The sequence below is a fragment of the Mauremys reevesii genome, linkage group 5, assembly GCF_016161935.1.
Source record: "Mauremys reevesii isolate NIE-2019 linkage group 5, ASM1616193v1, whole genome shotgun sequence".
Classification (NCBI taxonomy): Eukaryota; Metazoa; Chordata; order Testudines; family Geoemydidae; genus Mauremys; species Mauremys reevesii.
Genome location: NC_052627.1, coordinates 122307090 through 122319628, shown reverse-complemented (window position 1 = coordinate 122319628; position 12539 = coordinate 122307090). Strand labels below are relative to the sequence as shown.

Below are 12539 nucleotides of genomic sequence, written 5' to 3'. Positions count from 1 at the left end.
TCCAACACAGAATTCCTGTGTGATGCTGTCCAAATCACTTTGACCCAGATTTTCAAAAATATCTAGACATTCAAAGATGCAGATAGGCACCTAGTGAAATCTGGCCTTTATCCTCTTTGTGCCTCAATCCCCTATCTGTAAAGTGGGGAGAATAGCACCCCCTTACCTCACAGACGTGTCGTAAGGATGAATACAGAAAAGTTTGTCAGGTACTCAGATTTAAAAATTGTATTAAGGTTAATGTTTAAAATTAAATATACACAAGTTAAGAGGGAGGGTACTGTACATCTGGGGTCAGGCTTGAGTTATGAGGGATTACAGGTATCGGTTACAAGGATCACGAGATAGATACATATCACATAACCAGCATAAACCCAGATTGGGGTGCAGGGTTTTTTAAAGCATCAGTGGATAAGTGGGCTCAGGTATGCCACCCATGGAATGTATTAAGAGTCCAAGTCAATATCAGTGTAGCGAAAAAGTACATGGGTGGGGTGCGTCCCTTCGTTCATCAGGGAAGGAAGTGGGTTATTTCTCTGTTCGGCGGTCTTGATTACTCAACCTGGTATTGACGGTGTCCTGAGAGAGATAACCCAATAAATACCCACACAAATATTGTTACACCTGTTTTTCTTTATGGGTAAACTGAGGTTTGGAAGGGTAGAGTGACTTGTCCAAGGAGTATATCCCAGGAATTCTGACTCCTACTTTCTTGTCCTAGCCACAAGGCTATATGTGTCTGAAAAAGAAAAGTGGCTATATTAACACCATTCAAAATGCATCCAAAAATCCTGTGCTGCTCTGCTTCCTGGGAAGTATGTGCTGTCCTCCTGTTTGTGGTTATTTATATCTGCAGCTCTGTCATTCACAGCAGGTGATTCTATTTAACACCTCCATGTAAGGAGAGTGCTAAGGTCCCAGCAGGACCTTTCTGTAGTAATGATCCTCTTAACCTACTAATGTAATCTCCATAATTTAGTGCCCTTGTATTCCTACACCCAGCATTAAACATTAACACCAATCCTGCCACCCACTGCTGAAGACATCTGCTGCAATCACATGTGATACATTTGGCATTATTTGGCATTTAGGAAGCTCAGTCCATGCAGTGGTCCATGCTACGTTGTTTGGGGAACAGGGAATGGCACAAAATGTCTGTGCCCAGATCAATTTCAAAATCACCCTTTCAATTTGCCTTTTAGATTGTCTGTTATCACAATGTAGTTCAATGAAGCACTAAGATTTTTCCATCACCCTAGGATTCGGCAGGCACAGAGTTTTTCTTGATGATCAACCTTGTTAGCTCCAAGGACCTATTATTTCGGCACCTTCATTGGATGGTGAGAAGAAAGGCAAAGTGAGTTCTTGGAAGTAAAGACCCTGCCGCTGTTCAGGTTTGAATAAAGAGGGTCACAGCTCCCCAAGGCTCCTCTCTCTCTCTTTTCCCTTTCTTAGGCCACATAAATAGAAGAGTAACATCACCCAGAAAGCTGTCTAAATCAAGCAGCAATCAAAACACCAAAGCTTCTGCAACCACATGCAGAGACAGACACCTTAATAAATATACGCTGCTCTATGTACACTTCTTTTATCCTACTCAACAAGCCATTTCCTTGTCTTCACCAGGCCTGTCTCCTCTATTGCATAATATCTGAAGCAATAATTTTCCTTTGCAATGAGAAACTGGGGGATTATTTTTTTTATCCTGACAATAGATCCCCAATGGGAAAATACTTAGAGGCACCAATGAGAGAATGCTTTGGGTTCCGTGGGGCCAGGTTCAGACTGGTGTATGGAGATCCAACTCCACTAAAGTCAATGGAGCTACACTAGTGTATCTGAGCTCTGAATTTGGCCCCGTATTCTTAGGGCCTGATTCTGACAGGCTCTACATGATTTGCAAAAGAGTTTCCCCTCAAGTGATCCCATGGAAACCAGCCATGAGTAGGAGGATCCAAGTCTGGCCCTTCATTTGCAAACAGTCTAGATTGTGACGGGAATTCTAAAGTCCACCTTCTCATCCTCACTTTCCAAAGCCTTCACAGCTCTGTCTCTCCTTACTTATCTGTGCTTGTTTCTTTTCACATCTCTCTTGCTCACCAACGTTGACAGTTTTGACAAGCCACCAGCCAAGCCCACACCAGTCTTCGCACATTCTCCCACATTGCATGGAACATCCACAAGGGGCAAACTGATCCAAAATGGCAACTGCTCACTTTGCCTCCACATCTCACCTCTTCTGTTATGCCTACAAGAAAGGAAAGGTTGAAGGGCCACACCAGGCAAAGCTGAGGTGTTCGAATCATTGTTTAAAAATGTACAAAACGTGTATAATTTATTAAAATGTTACATACTTTGTTGTGTTCCACTGTCCCCCATTTCAAAGGCTGCATGTGTTAGTAGATTGTAAACTCTTCAGAGCAAGCATCTTCTCGTGAGTTCAGACAACACCTAGAACAATGGGGCCCAGGTTATTATTGTCATTTGTATTACAGTAGCTCCTAGAGACTCCAGCCAAGATTAGGATCCTCTTATGCTAGGTTCTGTACCTATATATAGTAACAGGCAATCTCTGACCCAATCGCTTACAATCAAAATAGACAAAAGGTGGAGGAAAGGAATCATGATCATCTCCATTTTACATCTGAGACATAGACAGATTAAGAGAAAAGAACGAGGAGTCCTTGTGGCACCTTAAAGACTAACAAATTTATTTGGGCATTAAGTGAGTTGCCCAACATCAGGAGCCATATGGTATATCTAGGAATCAAACCCATAACCCCTAATTTCTAGGCCAATCCCTTAACCACAAGGCCCTCCTTCCTTGCAGAGCTTAACTGGTGCTTTTGAGCCTCTAAAGCAGGAGTCAGCAACCTTTCAGAAGTGCTGTGCCGAGTCTTCATTTATTCACTCTAATTTAAGGTTTCACGTGCCAGTCATACATTTTAACCTTTTTAGAAGGTCTCTTTCTATAAATCTATAATATATAACTAAGCTATTGTTGTACATAAAGTAAATAAGGTTTTTAAAATGTTTAAGAAGCTTCATTTAAAATTCAATTAAAACGCAGAGCCCCCCAGACCAGTGGCCAGGACCCGGGCAGTGAGTGTCACTGAAAATGAGCTTGCATGCCGCCTTCGGCACGTGTGCCATAGGTTGCCTACCCCTGCTCTAAACAATAATAATTCAGGTCATTGGGGATCAGGGCTGGGTTGCAGGGAGGCCTTACTCCCCCGCATAGGCAAGTAAGAGCCAGGACGTCCTGACCCCTCACATTTAGCACACCGTGGGGGGCAAAAGTACCTGCTTTTCTTGTCTCCCTCCACAACAGCAACTTGTTGCATTGTCAACCTACGTCAGAAGAAAACATTGGACCTTATCTTCAAGATTATTTCACATCAAGCTGCTGTTCCCAAACCACAGAAAGGCAGTCTCTTTTTTTAATGTTGGGTCTTTAAATCCTTTTCCCCTGCAGCACACAAGAACAAAAGTATCTCAGATTCATTGCTGGGGAGACCAGAACTCATGAGATGTTAGCAAAATAAAACTTGTAAAAACGGGTATACTGCACCCACACACACAATTTTTCCAGCATGGAAAGATAGTGACAGCAAGCCCAGGGCAGAAACAACTTCTGTGCCAATAAGTTATGTGGGTTTTACCCACCTTTTTGACTCTGTTCTGCTAATGCCTAAGGGCTCTGATTCTGCAACTTTTACTCAGATTGAGTAGCATTTTCCCAAGTAAGCAGTGCCATTTAATATGGTGGGAAAATTCACATGAGTAAGCGCTACTCGGCATGAATGTGGCTTGCCAGATCAGATCCTTTAAAAAGTATGTAGTTCCCATGGTAGCAATTTGGGTAATTCATGGTGCTTGTGTTCCATCAGCATTATAGACACACACACACCTAATGATACTCACTGACATTTATACAGAGCCTTTCTTGCTATAAATCCCAAGGCATTCAGAAACCTTTGCAAACTGACTGCAAATTATATATACAGGACTCACTTCATCCTCTGCTGAAATACAGCTGCCATGCACTGGAGTGGAAGAAGGGTACCTTTAAATAGCACATAGCAACACTATCCAACTGTTGAGACTAGAGAATAAATGATCCCTTAGCCAATGGACGCCAGAAGAGGGGCTTTTGATAGAATGTAAATATCCTATTTTTATTTAGCAAGGCCATCATAGGAGAATATCTTCTAATTTTATTAAAAGACTCCAAGGATGTAAAGTGACCACAAGTGGTCAGGATTTCACTTTTAGGTCTCATGTAACAGCACCTCACGCAGCGCAGCGGCCCCTAGCACCAGGCTGGCGAATTGTTTAATGATTCTAAGGGAAGAACGCTGTCCACTGCCTTACCAGTACCGCTGCCTGCCACATACTGAGTTTTCACCCGTGTGTCATGAGCTTAGGGAAATGCCTCACTGCTGCTGAAACCTTGAGGTGTAGGGGGAAAAGATCAGCAAAGAAAATTGGTCTCCTCTGTGTACGTGTCTTTTAGAACCACATGATGGATGCTGATAGTCTGCTTTCTCTATGCAATACTTGGACCCTATATGCAGTATTGCCAACCCCCAAAGTTAAAAAATCATGAGTCCCTCCCCCCAAGTCATGGGATTCACCCAGAAATTCAGAGGGGGTTTTTAAAGATCAGATTGTGGGTTTTGATTTGTCTCTTGACTTTTTTACTTCGGCTGCCTGCCCCTAAGCCCAGTGTGCGTCTGAGAGACAGTAAGTGCTGCCCACTCTCCCAGATTTACAGAGAAGGTGATTTTGGCCCCTGGCTACAAGTGCCTTTGTTGGCTTATCAGATAGTGCAGAGCTTCCAGCTTCTCCCCAAACTTCTCACTGAATCAAATCTGTGTCCTCCCACCCCTATGCATCTACCACTCCCCCAACCCAGCGATTAATTATGCACCTGTCCCAGCCCCTATCGCTGTTGCTCCTGCAGCTCCAGGGGTTATGTATCCCCTTCTCTCATCCTAAGCCTGGGGTTGCAGGAATGAGGATCATAGAATCATAGAATCTCAGGGTTGGAAGGGACCTCAGGAGGTCATCTAGTCCAACCTCCTGCTCAAAGCAGGACCAAACCCAACTAAATTATCCCAGTCAGGGCTTTGTCAAGCCTGACCTTAAAAACCTCTAAGGAAGGAGATTCCACCACCTCCCTAGGTAACCCATTCCAGTGCTTCACCACTCTCTGAGTGAAAAAGTTTTTCCTAATATCCAACCTAAACCTCCCCCACTGCAACTTGAGACCATTACTCCTTGTTCTGTCATCGGGTACCACTGAGAATAGTCTAGATCCATCCTCTTTGGAACCCCCTTTCAGGTAGTTGAAAGCAGCTATCAAATCCCCCATCATTCTTCTCTTCTGCAGACTAAACAATCCCAGTTCCCTCAGCCTCTCCTCATAAGTCATGTGCTCCAGCCCCCTAATCATTTTTGTTGCCCTCCGCTGGACTCTTTCCAATTTTTCCACATCCTTCTTGCAATGTGGGGCCCAAAACTTGACACAGTACTCCAGATGAGGCCTCGCCAATGTCGAATAGAGGGGAATGATCACATCCCTCGATCTGCTGGCAATGCCCCTACTTATACAGCCCAAAAATGCCATTAGACTTCTTGGCAACAAGGGCACACTGTTGACTCATATCCAGCTTCTCATCCACAGTAACCCCTAGGTCCTTTTCTGCAGAACTGCTTCCTAGCCATTCGGTCCCTAGTCTGTAACAGTGAATGGGATTCTTCCATCCTAAGTGCAGGACTCTGCACTTGTCCTTGTTGACCCTCATCAGGTTTCTTTTGGCCCAGTCCTCTAATTTATCTAGGTCCCTCTGTATCCTATCCCTACCCTCCAGCATATCTAGCACTCCTCCAAGTTTAGTGTCATCTGCAAACTTGCTGAGAGTGCAGTCCACACCATCCTCCAGATCATTAATGAAGATATTGAACAAAACCGGCCCCAGGTCCGACCCTTGGGGCACTCCACTTGAAACTGGCTGCCAACTAGACATGGAGCCGTTGATCACTACCCGTTGAGCCCAACGATCTAGCCAGCTTTCTATCCATCTTATAGTTCAATCATCCAGCCCATACTACTTTAACTTGCTGGCAAGAATACTGTGGGAGACCGTATCAAAAGCTTTGCTAAAGTCAAGGAATAGCACATCCACTGCTTTCCCTTCATCCACAGACCCAGTTATCTCCTCATAGAAGGCAATTAGGTTAGTCAGGCATGACTTGCCCTTGGTGAATCCATGCTGACTGTTCCTGATCACTTTCCTCTCCTCTAGGTGCTTCAGAATTGATTCCTTGAGGACCTGCTCCATGATTTTTCCAGGGACTGAGGTGAGGCTGACTGGCCTGTAGTTCCCCAGATCCTCCTCCTTCCCTTTTTTAAAGATGAGCACTACATTAGCCTTTTTCCAGTCATCCATGACCTCCCACATTCGCCATGAGTTTTCAGAGATAATGGCCAATGGCTCTGCAATCACATCCGCCAACTCCTTTATCACCCTTGGTTGCAGCGCATCCGGCCCCATGGACTTGTGCTCCTCCAGTTTTTCTAAATAGTCCCGAACCACTTCTTTCTCCACAGAGGACTGGTCACCTTCTCCCCATACTGTGCTGCCCAATGCAGCAGTCTGGGAGCTGACCTTGTTTGTGAGGACAGAGGCAAAAAAATCATTGAGTACATTAGCTTTTTCCACATCCTCTGTCACTAGGTTGCCTCCCTCGTTCAGTAAGGGGCCCACACTTTCCTTGACTTTCTTCTTGTTGCTAACATACCTGAAGAAACCCTTCTTGTTACTCTTCCCATGGGGATGGGAAGGGAAAGGGGAAGGGGAGAGGAGCAGACAGCAGACTTATCCATTGCGCACAGAAAGGGAGGGCTAAGCAGAGAAACTGAGAACTGCTAGGATCTTCCGACTCTCTACCCCCGCCCCTCCAGTGAAAGTGGTTATCCACCGCTCCTTCTTGCTCAAAAACTACACTCAGCTGCCGAGAGAAGGAGAGAGAGCTGTGCCAGTCCTGACTGTCTGCTCTTCCCCAGGAGGTGGGCAAGTGGGGCTGCAGCATCTCATTTCATCTGGAGGCTAGTCTCCAGCCCTGACCAAATTCACAACACTACTAGTGTGGAACTCGAGGGTATTAGCAAGGCTGTGAATGCTGCTTTTAACCTGGGATCTCCAAGCTCTGTATATACAAAAATGCATTAATCCTTTTAGGTATCACCATTACTTCAATCATGAGTAAAGGTTGATAGAGGGATTGACGATATAATGTCAAAACACATGTGACTCCATCGACATCTGGATTTGGTTCACTAGGCCACAAAGTCCTTTTCACCAATATCACCAGACTTAAATCAATGTGCAAAATATTTTTCTTAAAATCTATAATTGTTGCTCTGAAATTTTCAATCGGTTATTGCTTTGGGGTGCCTCGGAGCTGAGCAGGCAGTCTCTCAAAATCAGTCCCCACTGAGATGTCAGAAACCGGGTACTCATTAACTAAGGAAATAAAAATCAACAGTTACTTTCACAACTTCAGGCCACTGTGTATTAATCCATTTCACAGAGGGGCAGACAGGTCCGGGAAGACTGAGCGATTTCCCAGGTGTGACACAGAAAGTCTGTGGCAGAGCTGGGCCCAGAACTCACCGCCCCGCACTTTAACGAGTAGATACCACTTCCTAGGCGAAAACCTGATTTTTATAACACTCTCTCTCACCTACACGTATGATAGTGGGTAAGAGAGAGGGTGAATTATAAAATTCCAAATGCATTTTCGTAATGACATGTGTCTCTGATCTATCTTTCTTAAACTTTTTTTTCTCTATTTTACAGAGGCCTAGCCTTTTTTTACCTTAACTGTTTGAATTAGTGTAAACTCAGAAGCATCCCCTGAAGTTAGCCTCCTGCCACATGCAATTAGATTGGGTATTGAGATCAGCTGGATTGATTTATTTATTCAGTCTGTGGCTGATAAAAGCCTTCTTTGCTTGCTCCCTTGCCCTAGGCGACCTTGGGTGAACCAGCATGGCCCCAGTGGCTCCCATATCAGGTTGTGTGAATGCAATCTAAATTCAGTCAGCATGCCTAATGAATGCTCCTTGTGTTTATTTGACTCACAGGAGATGCATGTTGACCTAAGTAGTAAATCTCCTCACTACATAGGAATTATGCAGGTCAGTTCTTTACCAAATGGATAAAGCCCAAGATACCTAATACTCCAGGGAAAACATGTCTTGGTGTCAAATTAAAGCAACGACAGGTCTGAAACAAAAGCAAACTTCCTTCTGGAAGAGTCACGCGCTGCTGTTACCTCTGCAGCTTTTAAAAGTACCTCCAGGTTATTGATAGAACTGATTAGTTTAAAATAGCTGGCCCATTCCATTTCCTGCTTTAACTCATACTCAAATGCTAAACAGACGACAACTGTTGCTGCTGTTTCCCTCCCTGACAAACCACAGCCACAAGCAGCTTTCCTTCAGATATTTTTCTATTACCTTTTTAGTAGTAAAGCAATGCAGCCTACTCACTAACTGCCTTCCGGGTCCCTAATGAATTCCCAATTTTACAGGGGCTTGATTAGAAATTCATTTTATTTGTTTAATCCTGTGGTCGTGGGACATTCTTTGACACCTGAATACCACATGGATTGGTGCAACATAAACAAGCAGATCAATAGATTAGATATAAACAAACTCCTAAGACTTCAATGGAAATTTTGCCAATGTTTGAACTACAGACCATTTTATCACAGAGATGAGTTGTACATTTAAATGATTGCTTTAATATGCTGGCATATATAGCAATAGCAAGGCTGAAGCTAGAAAGCCTCATTTTTAAACAGCCACACATGAAGGCCCCAGTTCTCCAACGACCTGCGTTTTGCTTACCTTCATGTGCCTGAATAGTGTCATTGCCATCAGTGGAACTACTCAGGTGCATAAAATTAAGCCAGGGCTTAAGTCTTTGCACAATCCGGGCCTAATTCCTCCAAAATTACAGAGCTCTTCTTCAGGTCTGGAAAAGGTACTCAGAGCGTCACAGCTAAATATAAGGTGGAACAGACTGTTTAGCGTAAGTAGTTAACATATATTTTAAGAGGCCATTCAAGGTGAAGTGGCCTATTTCCCAGACCTGAGAAGAGTTTGAAAGCTTCTCTCTCTTACCAACAGAAGTTGGACCAACAAAAGATATTATCTCATGCACCTTCTCTCTCATATATCCTGCTCGGACCAACATGGCTACAACACTGCATTTAATAGAAACTGACTTCCTTTTCACCTTTTAGGCTTTGCTGCAGCAACTGCTGAGTGGAGCTGGAGGTAGCAGGCCAGGATTAGAGTGAAGCGAACCAGGGGGAGGGGAGCAAATGAGAGAGGGGTGCTGGAAAGGCATGAGAATAATGAAGGGAGCCATGGACAGAGATATTCAGGAGATCAGAGTGGGGCATGGATAGGATCCCAGGCCAGAGAGACAGGTAGGGGCATGGAAAGGGGTTCACAGTATTAGGGAGCAAAGAGAGATGCAGGGTTCATGAAGGTATGGGGAGAAGACAGGAGATGCAAAGGACAGGAGGAGGAGGAACTCAAGTGTTCATCTGCAGACTTTGCAACATTTGGTGTTTATTCATTTGTAGAATTTTTGTTTAGAAAGTGTAATATTTGGGTGGGATGTAAATTGGATTCCACTGTGAAACCTACCTTCAGCCTTTAATTCTTCTTAAACTAAGGTTTTTTTAAGAATATTAACATTATATGCATGTGTGTGTGTGTATGTAGCCACACACACACTGCAAACCTTTTTCTACAATAAAGAATCAAATGCACAGAATGTTATCAGAGTCAGACCGACTTTGGGGGAATAAAAGCACCCCAAAATGGATGGTCCTTAGAATAGAAACAAAAGGAGAAATTGTACACTGACCCTGAACTTATTTTGGAGGGGGGGAGGGAGAGGGGAAAAATGAAAAGAATAAATCCCTCATTTTTCCAGCATAAAAACCTGTGTTGTTTTCTGTAGGCTAAGAGGACTTAGATCTTTGTCTTTCCCTCTGATAGTGAGGCATTCAGCTTTAACAAAACCATAGGAATATGTTTTCCCAGGGTATCCCAGACCTTTTACTATTCAATAGCAGAAAAAAAATGAATTAATATTGTTCCGTTAAACCGCTGGTTTCACAAACAGAGAGGACTTAAGGATTTTCTTCTTTTAAAAATGTTTTACTTTGCACGTCTTAACTGTATCAATCCCAACCCCAAGTCCTGGAAAATAATCCCTGCAGTGGTTCCATGTGTATTTGAAATATACAGACACACCAATTGAAAAACCTCGGTATGAAATTATTTCATTGAGTGAGATAAATCGAGAGAGACTCTTGTACGATCCTTTCTGGCTAGCTGCTGGGAATGCTGTAATGTGTGCGCTCTCTCTATTATACATGCCCTTGGTTTCGCAGGCCGCTTTGAAAGACAAAAAGAAAGTTGGTAATCATACACTGACAGATGGCTGGTTGGTGACTTACTCTTTATTTATAGGGAGGCAACTGCAATTCATCAGCCTTTTTTTTTTTTTTTTAAGCTACATCATGGTGAACCTCCAAGTCCAAACCTATTTCTAAGAAATATTGTGCAGTAAAGATCTATTAATAGTGAACCGTGGGCTGGCTGGAAACTTATCAACAAGCATACTCCACAGTTTGATACACTTTCCTCCCATTTCTTTTCACTCTTACATGGCATATCTTCCTAGAATGTTTCCTCATGGATTCTATATTATAATGTTACATAGGCGCTGCTTTAGTTAATTCCTCCCTCTTTCAGTGGGTTCTTTTAACTCCACTTACTTAATGTAATTTACTTTACAAGTTATCAGCAAGTGACAATTTTCTTTAAACGTAAATATTGCTTTGTTTGTTCACATTGGGGCAAATTCTCCTTCGTTATGATTGCGTAACCCTACCTAAGCATGTGTTTAAAGGTCAACTCATATGTAGTCATACTGAATGGAACTGAACATCGAACGGGATTGCATACATGCTTAAAGTCAAGCATGTGCTTAAGGCCCAGCTTTTTAAAGGCATTTGAGCATTGCTGCACTTAGCGTCACAATGCCTAACTGATTTAGGAGTCCAAATCTCATTTTTAAGATTAAGGCTCCTAAATAAGTTAGGCGTTGCGATGCTGAGTGCAGCAATGCCTAAATACCTTTAAAAAGCTGGGCCTAATTGCTTTACTGGACAGAGGCTTGTATTTTAGCTGCAAGAGTGATCCTCTACAACAAAGTAAGTGTGTGCCGCAGTCAAGCTTATTCTTAGTGCTCCAATTCCTTTCACCCCTTACATATTTATCTGGAGCTCGGGAACAGTCATTTCTCCCAGATTCCCTAATAACATGAAAGGCTGTTTTTCACAGTGATGGAAATTCTTTGTTTCTCCTTCATGAAAGAGCATTTTACCAAGCTAAGAGCCTTAAAGTGGGTGGCCTAAAACAGAATCAAGGAGCACAAAATCTAAAGACACAGAGTGCGAGCCCTATTCTTCTTTCAGAAACATGGGGGGATATGTCCATTGACATTTTTCCTTTAGCACATGTTCTGCATATCTATAACTAATTTCCTTTTCCTTCGCCAACACAGGAAGCCATGAGGTTCTACAGTTACTAGAGTTGGGGAAAAGAGGGCTATTTTCATGGGTTTTTAAAAAATGTTCTACTTTTTTTTTTTAAGTTTTCAAAATTTGAAATATTTTTGACCATCTCTCCAGTTGATCAAAAAATGAGAATTTTTTTTTTAAAGTTTAAAATTTCATATCTAATCCCGCTCTTATAATGACTAAGTTTTAATGTTCTCTCACACACGAGCGTACACACAAAAAACTGGATCCAAACTCCCACAAAGTTTTGAGCAGTCTGAGCCTGGGGTTTTGCTTTGGTCCATTATAGGTCTGTGAAGTTCAGATCCAGATCAAAGCTTATCCAAAATTTGAGTGGAAGTTTTAAACTGGGGGCTTGGTTCAGGCCCATCTTCAGCTCACCCAGTATGCGAGTGTCACTTGTAAACTAATGCTTCTTTCACCAGATTAGCATTACCACAGTATCTGCCTTGGAGATCAAGTTACACAGGGGAAAGCTGGAGGAAGAACGGCCTTTTCTTACTGATGTGTTGGATGTATTGTTGTCCTTCTCTCCAGGAGGATTATATTGACTTCCTCAGCCGCACACTAGATTTTAGCAAAGAGGATCACTGCTGTCAACAACTGCCTTGCAAAAAGGCCTCTTTCTGACAGCTGAGTCAACTTAGTAGATAAGTTAGTTAGTTCTTGTGAAAGACACTGGACTGACACCAGTGGAAACAAAAGCCTCTTTATTTAGTACATTATCATCCAGAGAATGAGCACTGCACAAGGAGAGGCAGAACAAGCTCCCCGACCCAGTCCCATCAAGGTGCTCCAGTAATGCTAGTCCAAGCCTTGATCACCTATGAGGGTGCATGTGAGGTGGACACTTATTA

The 12539-nt window shown here is 43.1% G+C and overlaps 1 long non-coding RNA gene across 1 annotated transcript; it reads right to left on the bottom strand.

Annotated features, from left to right (window-relative positions):
- Positions 1-278: 278 nt before the first annotated feature.
- LOC120406965 lies at positions 279-3484 on the bottom strand. The gene is made up of 4 exons (XR_005599707.1): positions 3304-3484; positions 2355-2451; positions 2062-2248; positions 279-739 (listed from the first exon to the last, which is right to left on the bottom strand). It is a non-coding gene; the product is annotated as an uncharacterized LOC120406965 (long non-coding RNA).
- Positions 3485-12539: the final 9055 nt, after the last annotated feature.